This window comes from Pteronotus mesoamericanus, unplaced genomic scaffold (genome assembly GCF_021234165.1).
Source record: "Pteronotus mesoamericanus isolate MK-2021 breed Mesoamerican mustached bat unplaced genomic scaffold, CSHL_Meso_final contig_591, whole genome shotgun sequence".
NCBI classification, from domain to species: Eukaryota; Metazoa; Chordata; class Mammalia; order Chiroptera; family Mormoopidae; genus Pteronotus; species Pteronotus mesoamericanus.
The window spans coordinates 1,540,074-1,549,347 of NW_026555208.1; positions in this window are offsets into that span (position 1 = coordinate 1,540,074).

The following is a 9,274-nucleotide window of genomic DNA, read 5'->3' on the forward strand; positions in this document are numbered from 1 at the left end:
AAGACAAATACCACATGATTGCACCTATAAGTGGACTCTGTTCAACAAAATAAACAAATGAACAAAACAAACCACAAGCACGGAAATGGAGCAGACTGAAAGTGTCCAGAGGGGATGGGGAAAGAGGACAATGGTGGAAAGAAGGGTAAGGGACTAGACGAAGAACATGTATGAATGACCCATGGACATGGACAACAGAGTGGGGACTGACTGTGGGAGAGGGGGGTGGGAGTGGGATGGGTAGAGGGGGGCAAAGGGGGAAAAATTGAGACAACTGTCATAAAATAAGCAGGATTTATAAATAAAAAATAAATTTAAAAAAATCAAGCCAAAAAAAAAAAAGCTGATTAAAAAAACCTGAACTTATTTCTGATTTTAATTGCAATTATGTACTTTAAAATAAAGAATTATTCTTCCACAGTAATAAACTGGCTTTTTATCTTTGTTCTACACATTTAAAAAAATAATTCATTTTTTAATTTTTTCACTAGCCTCAAAACTATATAATGTTTATGTATTAATTTATTGATCTAGTGGATTTATGTACTTTCTAATATTGAAACATTATTTTTCTCTGTAATTATTTCATATAGGCACAGTATAATATACATTTAGAGCTTGGAATGTGAAACTAAAGAGACACTGAGTTACTACATGATATTAGTGAAAACAATTATCATTTTTGAAGTCACAGTTTTCTCATCTGAAGTATGAAGATATTGAACTTTCTGACAGAAGGTTATCGAAAAGGTGAAATCACTTTTACTTTTTTATGGAATAAACATTTTGACCCTTTTGTATGAAGCACTATTGTAAATGTTAGAAATATAGTGCATCAAAGAATGGTTTCTGACACCTTAGAGAAGGAAACCAAAGCTTAACATAAAGTCACACAAAGAATTACTCTGGCAATAGTAATAATGTCTTTGTTGAGTTTTTAATGTGTCATATTATTCCAATTATTACCCAATATTTCATTTAATTTTCATAGCACACTAATGGGATACATATTACAATCAACAACTAAATTAACAATTTCTAATAAGAAATCGAAAAATGTTATGACTTGAAATGTGTCCCCAAAGAGATATATGTTGAAGTCTTAATCCCCAGGTACCTGTGAATACAATCTTATCTAGAAATAGGAGCTTTGTGGATATTATCAACTTAAGAGCTACTAATTAACAAAAAGACTGATGAACTTCATTTCAACCATACCCTGACTGTATGGCCCAAGTTTAAAATGTGTGTTTAGGAGGATTATTGTCAGACTCTATTCTCAGTGAGTCCTGGCCTTTGGTTTTTGTCTCCCCATGTGCAGAAATTGCCAAATTTTGCTCCATTTTATATTTACTTCTTCATGATTGCCAAAAATCCTAAGAACAGAAGTAGCTTTAAATCATGGATTTATCTCACAGGATAACCTTCTCTTAGTTTTGTCTTTCATTCTTAACTCTTCAGTGATTTTAAAAGTAGGTTTCTATTTTATTAATTCAAGCAGAAATTTTGTGACAATTTAGATGGGTAAATGTTTGAATATTGGCAAGTATTTTATGCATATATTATAGAAATAGTGTAATATATATGTTATATATATAATTTTATGTCATATGTATGTATTTCTACAGCTTTATCACATCTATTGTCGCTGCTGAGAATATACTGTCAGCCAAATTGCCATTCCTTTGTAAGAAATGTATCACTTTTTGACTCTTTGAATTTCTGTCTTTGGGGTTTTAGAATGTTAGCAAATGTGTACAGATTTCTTTAAAAATATTATTTTGCTCATGAGTGATTAAGCTTCTTGAGTCTGAAGATAATTTAGTCAATATCCCTTTGAGTATTTCTCCTCCCCCTTACTTTCTATATTCTTTTGTACAAATCCAGCTTGGGGTATATTGAGCCTTCTTATTGAATTCACTTTACCCTTTCACTTCTATTTCACATTCTATTCTCTGTCAAATTGTACTGCTGTTATATTAAGCTCTTCAATTTTAGCTCCATTTGACCAATTCTCAACTCAGCTGTGTCAATCTTTTATAATATGTTTTTTTCTTTATATCAGTGACTAATCTTATATTTTTCAGAATGTATTGTTGCTCTCTTTTTCAAATATACTTGGTTTTCTGATAGGTTAATGAGCTTCTCTCATGTTTTTAGACCCCATCTTTGTTTCTTTAACCATTGTAAATACAGTTGTTATATCTTTTGTCAGATAATTTTTTATGGCTTAGGTCCATTTTTTCTGTTTTATTTCTACCAAAGAGCAAAGTTAAAATCCAAGTCTTTAGCAAGAGGGGGAGAACCCTTCCTCTTTCTCCAGAGCCCTCCACTCCTCCCCATGTTCATAGAGGTAGAGGGCTGCATCCCCTATCAAACCTCAAAAGGGAAAAGGACCTGCCACCTAGCACATCCTGCCCCTCAGCCCCATCCCCCACAGAGTCGATCCTGGCTACAACGGCTGTGCGTGGTAAGAACTGTTGGGATCCAAAAAGGAGTTCTAATGGGCATTTAGGTTGCTTCCAACACTTGGCTATTGTAAATTGTGCTGCTATGAACATTGGGGTGCATAGGTTCTTTTGAATTGGCATTTTGGGATTCAGTAGATGATTGGATCAAAAAATTATGGTACATTTACATAATGGAATACTACACAGCAGAAAGAAAAAAAAGAACTACTAAACTTCGCGACAGCATGGGTGAAACTAGAGAGCATTATGCTAAGCGAAATAATCCAGGGGACAAAAGACAAATACCGTATGATCTCACCTATAAGTGGAACCTAACCAACAATACAAAGATGCAAGGAAAATAAGACCAGCAACACTGAAAGGAAAAGAAATCAACAGAGACAAGAGGGAAGGAGGGAGGCGGGGCGGGGGAAAAGGAAGGGAAGGGGAAAGTCAAGGAACATATAGCAAGGACTCATGGACAAAACCAAAGGGGAAGAGCTGAGGGAGAGAGGGAGGGAGGGAGTGTGCAAGAGAAAGTGGTGGGGGGTAGGCAGAGACAAATGTATATGAAAAAATAAATTAAAAAATTTTTAAAAAAGGGAGTTCTAAACCCAGAAGGTTATGGCCAGGGCACAATCCCTGAACACTTTGTCCTGTGGCTCAGAGCCCCCTAATGATGCTGTTGTTCCTAGTACCTAATTCCTAGAGGCCAGCTGCGTACTCTTAGGGCAAGGAGAATCAGAGAATGTGTCTTATGTGGGAGCTGGTGAGGTAAATGCGGTCAGACTTGCAGGAACAGCAAACATTCTCCCATGTGAAGAACCAACAAGGGATCTGGCTGGTCCAAGCCTTGAAGTTTCTGAGTTGCTCATTCCCAGCCCCCTTGCTCACTGAAAATTTGTGAGGAATGACATAGCTGAAATAGATGTGGCACTGGAGACAAGACATGATGACATCCAGCGGGAGGTGCTGTTGGCTCTTCTGACATGGGTGGAGGCAGCGCACGCAGTGGGCATGAGTGCGCTTGGGCAGGTTGCTGAAGATCCACTCAGCCTCTGGCTTGTCCCACAGCTTGTACATGCATATGCCACACACAATAGTTCTGACTGTCCTGCTCCTTCTCGAGGTCCATGTCCTAAAGTTGGGCCACAATCTCCCAGACAAGGTCTAACTTAGGCTGAAATTTCTAGAAGTAGCTGTGATGCCATCAACAGAGGGTGGCAACAGGGACTTCCAGGTACTGCCATGAAGCTCCTCATTCTGGTTGGCCAACCTCTCCAGGCCAGGCTCCATGCCCAAGCCATACCCTGCCCAGTCCCAGGCCAAAGCCACAGAGGGCAGGTAGGTGTCCTTGAAGCCCCTGTGGATCAGCCCCAGCAGGGGTCCTGATAGGGTGACAAGTGACTCCATATGGCTGGGGCCTCATTTCAGGTGGCCCGGGGTCTGAGGGAGCTAATAGCTCCATTGATCTTTGCAGAAACCGAAGCCTCACTGGGAGTATCTGCAAATCTAGGACACTCTCTTATCTTCAGCAAAGTGACAGCTTGACCCCCAGTGAACGGCCCTTCTGGCTAAGTTCCTGAATGGCCAAGAGTGGGGGCTGCTCTCCCCACCACGACCATTGCCATCCAGCCCTGCAGTGTCCATCTCAGTTGCAGCTCCTGGTAAGAGAGTCACCTATATCATTTCACTTTGCAAAGGTCTTATATCTTACTCTGCTGATTCTTGCTCATGTTTTGTCATCTTGGATTGTAAGTTCATGATTAACAGTTATTTCTGTGAGATTCCTGAAGATCATCCTAAGGACACGGTATTAATTTCTCCACTTGGGATATCCCAGGCCACACAGCATAAATTCCAAATCAAACCTACATGAGGGAAACTTGTTTTATTCCTCTCTAAAGTCTAAGGCAAGACAAAATGTGTGTGTGTGTGTGTGTGTGTGTTTATTTTTGCTCCTTCACTGAGGTTATAGCCCTTCAAGATCCATGGCACTACGTTTCTTAATTCTACTTTCTACCCTTGTGAGTATCCAAGTTGTGTTCTCTAGTTGCATGATCATTTAAAATGAAAACACTTTTGGTGTAAAATCTAATAAATATTCCCATTACAGCCATAGATTCAATGTTTACTTATCAAGTAAGAACATTTAGGCATATTGATCAATTCATCCCTCTGTGGAGGCTAGGCAGAATGAAGCAGAGTAGTCATTACAACATGTTTATTATTTTAGTGAACTATGCATTCCATTTTGGCTATGGAAAAAGGACAATGATGCATAAGGAAAGTGAAGTTGACTATACTAAAGAAGGCACTATTTACCCCACAACAGGAAAAAGAAATGAAAAGAAATCTTATAGTCTCAGAAATAAGTTCTAGCTGACATATTGACTGGATAGACATAGTGTACAGAGTTTCTCAGACTTTTCCTAAGTCAGCAGCTTTAGCTGAGAAGTCAAGGAGACTAGTCTCACCTCAGCTGTGAGGAGGCAAGACACGTGGACCCATAAATATCCATGCCCCATTTTTGGCTCGATCTACAGACAAATCAATATTTACTTTTACAAGGGTAGGTGTAGGACTAAGGAAAATGCCTCTTTCTGAAACAGAACACATTTTTTTTCCCTATTGTAAACAGCTGAGTAAATGTAATAAATGCAGGAACTTAGTTGAGAAAGTCCACCAAGGTCTTCTCTTCCTTAGAGTATTGTGTCTCCCTTCCCAACCATGTTCTGACAACAATATTTTCTGACACACCACCAGTTCTGCATAAACTCAAAGGCTGTGCAGAAAATCATTGCTTGCTTGAATCAAACATCAAATAGCAGAATGTCGAGGAAGGTGTCAGGAATATATTTGGACAGCCTTGAGCGAGGCACCGGCTCTGGGGAGGAATTTGAACCCCTACACCCCACCCATTGAACTTCTACAGCTGATGTTCAGCCCCACACAGTGGCCCTTTCTTTTTTCTGCCATGGATGACGGGGAGGGTGGAAAACCAGAAAAGGATCTCAAAGGGCCTCCTGCCTCTCTCTTGTGAGTCTGAAATAAAACCCAATGAGCTACTCATTAAGGCACCTGGAGGAGACAAACAAGAAGTAGACCAGGCTCTAGAGCTGACAGTGTCTCAAAGAGACCAGAAGAGCCACAAAATCTCCAGAAGTCCTCCTTCCACTTCTCACTCTTCCCACTCTACAACTGGGATTTCAGTTGACAAGCAATGTATGCAAGTGGCTGAGACAAAACTAAGGTTACCAGAATTTTTCTTCCTCCCAGACGTACGGATAAATTTACATTTTCTAGGCTCAGCGGCAATTAGGTGGGGCTATAAGATTATGCCTGGTCAAGGAAATGGTATTCATCTCTTTCAGTTGTATGGTCTAAACAACCTTCTTGATATCCCCTACATTCTCTATCTTTCCCCACCTTTGGCCAATTACAGATACTCCACTGGGAGACATGAAGCCCTCGAAAATGGTGGAATCACACAGTGGTGGAGGCTAGGTCCCTGAATGACTACAGGGAGGAGAGTCTCCGCCTACCACATGCATTGGACTGGATGTCATTAAAAAATATAATTGTATTGTGTTGAACAATGGACAAATCGAAATTGTTTATTTCAACAGTTGGCAAGTTATTGTGACTAAGGCTGCAGACAGTGAAAAAATTGGCATCCAATAATAGAAAGATCAAATAAGGAAAGCTGACATGCCCACTAAATGGTAACTCAAAGAGAAAGAGTTAGAAAAATTCAAAATAATCGTGTGTGTTTGCAATTGTTGATTCCATTTGACAAGTTACTGTGAGAAGTAGATAAGCTTAGCAGAGAGTTTTCAGGCAGAAATTAATGATAACAGAGAAAGTCCATAAATATGGAGTCTCAAAGAACTGTCCTACTGCTTGGGAGATCAAACATTAACAGAAATATTTAGAATGTCTTTGAGTTACAAAGACTCAGAAACCAGCCCTGGGAACAGATGAGATTACATGTATAACTCTCCAACTCAAGTCTGACAGCCTTAGTTAGACACAATTATGTAGAAAAGGAGTGGCATGGGGAAAAAGAAAAAAAGTTAATTTTAAATTATGCCTAAGAAAATTCTTTGGATGTGTGTCTTATGTGTGTATTGGCCTATAGATAGTGATGTTATTGTCTAGAAATGCCTAAAGGCATTCACCTGGGCAGGAAGGCTACAGACATTTCCCCAACTAGAGCCACCACTAAGGATGGAGCAGCCCCTGTAGCTCTTATTATGATTACAAGATGCACCTCAGCAACAATTACCAGAAAACTTTGAAAAAATTAGGTTTATTATTCACAAGCCTTGCAGGGTATGGAGCACACCTGGGGCCACGCAGTGAGGTCAGGGGTACAGAGGAAAACAGAAAGAGAGAACAAACCCAGGGTTCTGCCTTTCCTGGGATGGAGGGTGTGGTGCCCAAGGGTCCCATGTGTTCATTTTTTATTGGTGAAGTTAAAACATAGGAGCAGGAATTAAGCACAGGAGAGGAAAAATAGGGTCATGCGAAAGGTTAGTCAGCTAGGTCAACCAGAGCCTTCTAAACTGGCTGATTTAATAAGGTGGCTCTTTATCTAGTTGTCTAACTCACAATGAGGTCTTTCATATTTGAAGTGGATGCCTCAGCAATCAAAAGTTTAATGTCAGGCAGTTAACGTAACAATCACAGAAGCTAATTGTCAAGCGCTTACACTACAGTGTGATTACTAGCACATGGAACCGACCTAACACATCAAGATATGTTTTTTTGAGGAGGTTCATTGCCAAAGAAACATGAGCGTGGCTTTTAAAGAAGGTGTTTGATTAATAATTAAAATAATGATTGATCCTAATATTTACAACGGAAGCAGTTTCCAAATGTAGTGTCTGAAAAAGAAGTCATGTGCTTCGGTGCCTGCTCCACTTAATGTCAGTTTGGGACACTGAAGAAGGTACAACTGACCAAAGGCAGAACACGGGGACAGAGAAAACAATGGCCAGGTGAGTTCCTCCCAGAGAACATAATCAGTGCGTAACCAGGGAACTATCTGACTATCATGACGTAAAAATGTTGCAATGTTTGCTCCAAAAGTATCCCAGCACTACCACTGACAAATTTATTCCTAAATGAATTCCATGTTTCACTTCTAACTGGGAATCTTTATGGCTGGTCCCCAGTGTCTGCTCCACCAATTAATATGTGGTGGGAGAGGGCTGGTCCAAGAGGAATCTGATCTGGATCTGATGGAGAAGACCACATAGTCCCAGAGATTTTCGACTTTGTGCTACACACAGGGACTAGATGAGAATTTGGATAGTCTGATTCAGGAAGCAGTTACATAGATTTTTCATGCAACCGTCTCTCAGATTATTTCTCTTAAGAAATGAATATTCAGCCCTGGTCTGGTAGCTCAGTTGGTTAGAGAGTCACCCTGATATGCCAGGGTTGCAGTTGTGATCCCCGGTCAGGGCACATACAAGAATCAACCAATCAATGCATGAATAAGTAGGACAACAAAAAATCAATTTCTTTCTCTGTCTTTCTCTTTCTCCTTCCCTCCTTCCCTCCCTCCCTTCTTTTTTCTCTCTCTAGATTCAGTCAAACACAATTATTTTTAAAGAAATGAATATTCAGCAACCCAGCCTCTCCTGTAGGCAGTTGAATCTATGTGAGGAATCTAACAAATGAAATGACAGGGAAAATGATCTCAGTCCCTCCCAGACTGAGCTCTTAAAACATTCTACACATTCTCTCCCTTTGCTTGGATGACAGCCAGATTCAGAAGCACCATTGGAGATCCCTAAGCACAGATCCACATATGGAAGAAGCATCAGCCCCCAAACGTTGACATGAAGCAAAGCTCCCTTGCATTAGAATGGGATATGGATGAGAAGTAAACTTTTATTGTGTTAACTTACTATGCTCTTTGTTGTAGTAACTAACTTTATTTGCAATATCTAATTCACTTTGGGTTTTTGTGTGCACCGCCTTCACTATCTATAATCTGTAGTATTTAAAACTTCAGAAAACTGCAGAGCTACCCAGCTGAAATCTAAAAATGTAGCTCAATCCCCAAACAATCAAATAAGAAAAATGGATTTAGATAGCAAACATGTCTCGTGTCTCACTCTTGACTCTAGTCCCTATTATTTGAATGACCATTAGTAATTTACCTTTTTGCTGGGTTGCCTAATCTGAAAAATTGGGGATAATGATCCTTCATGGGCTATTTTGACTGTGGTCTCTCTGAAAGTAGTTTACCTCTTAGTAACTATCTATGCTAATCACTACTATGTTCACACACACACACACACACACACACACACACACGCAAAACCACTCAATAGCTTATTTTTGGTTGAGTAGGTAAAAATTAATAAATAAATGTTATTGCTACATGAGTCCTTGGCCAAATAATGCTAATGCAACATCGTATTAAATACCAAGATGCATTCTACATTTACAAATGCTTGACTCATATCATTGATAATGTTGACTCAAATGTCACTGAAGAAATGAAAATCCGAGTATCAATTGTTATATCCCTTTTATTTTTTTAATTAATCATTCAAACTCCCTTGTGCCTCATGTGCAGGAAATACAGTATGTTCTTCTTCAAGCTACCCACTAACCTTTCCCCTAAGTGTTGGAGGTCTCAGTTTTCTCAGTACCGAGTTGTCAGTTCTTGCAAAGAAAAGCAGGAGTTGAAAACAATTCACTCCAATATTGTTATTTCCACTGGTGGCCACACGAGGGCAATGTTGACTTTCCTGCATAAGGCTGTTACACCTGGCAGGAAAGCTCTGCTGTTTCGACTCCAC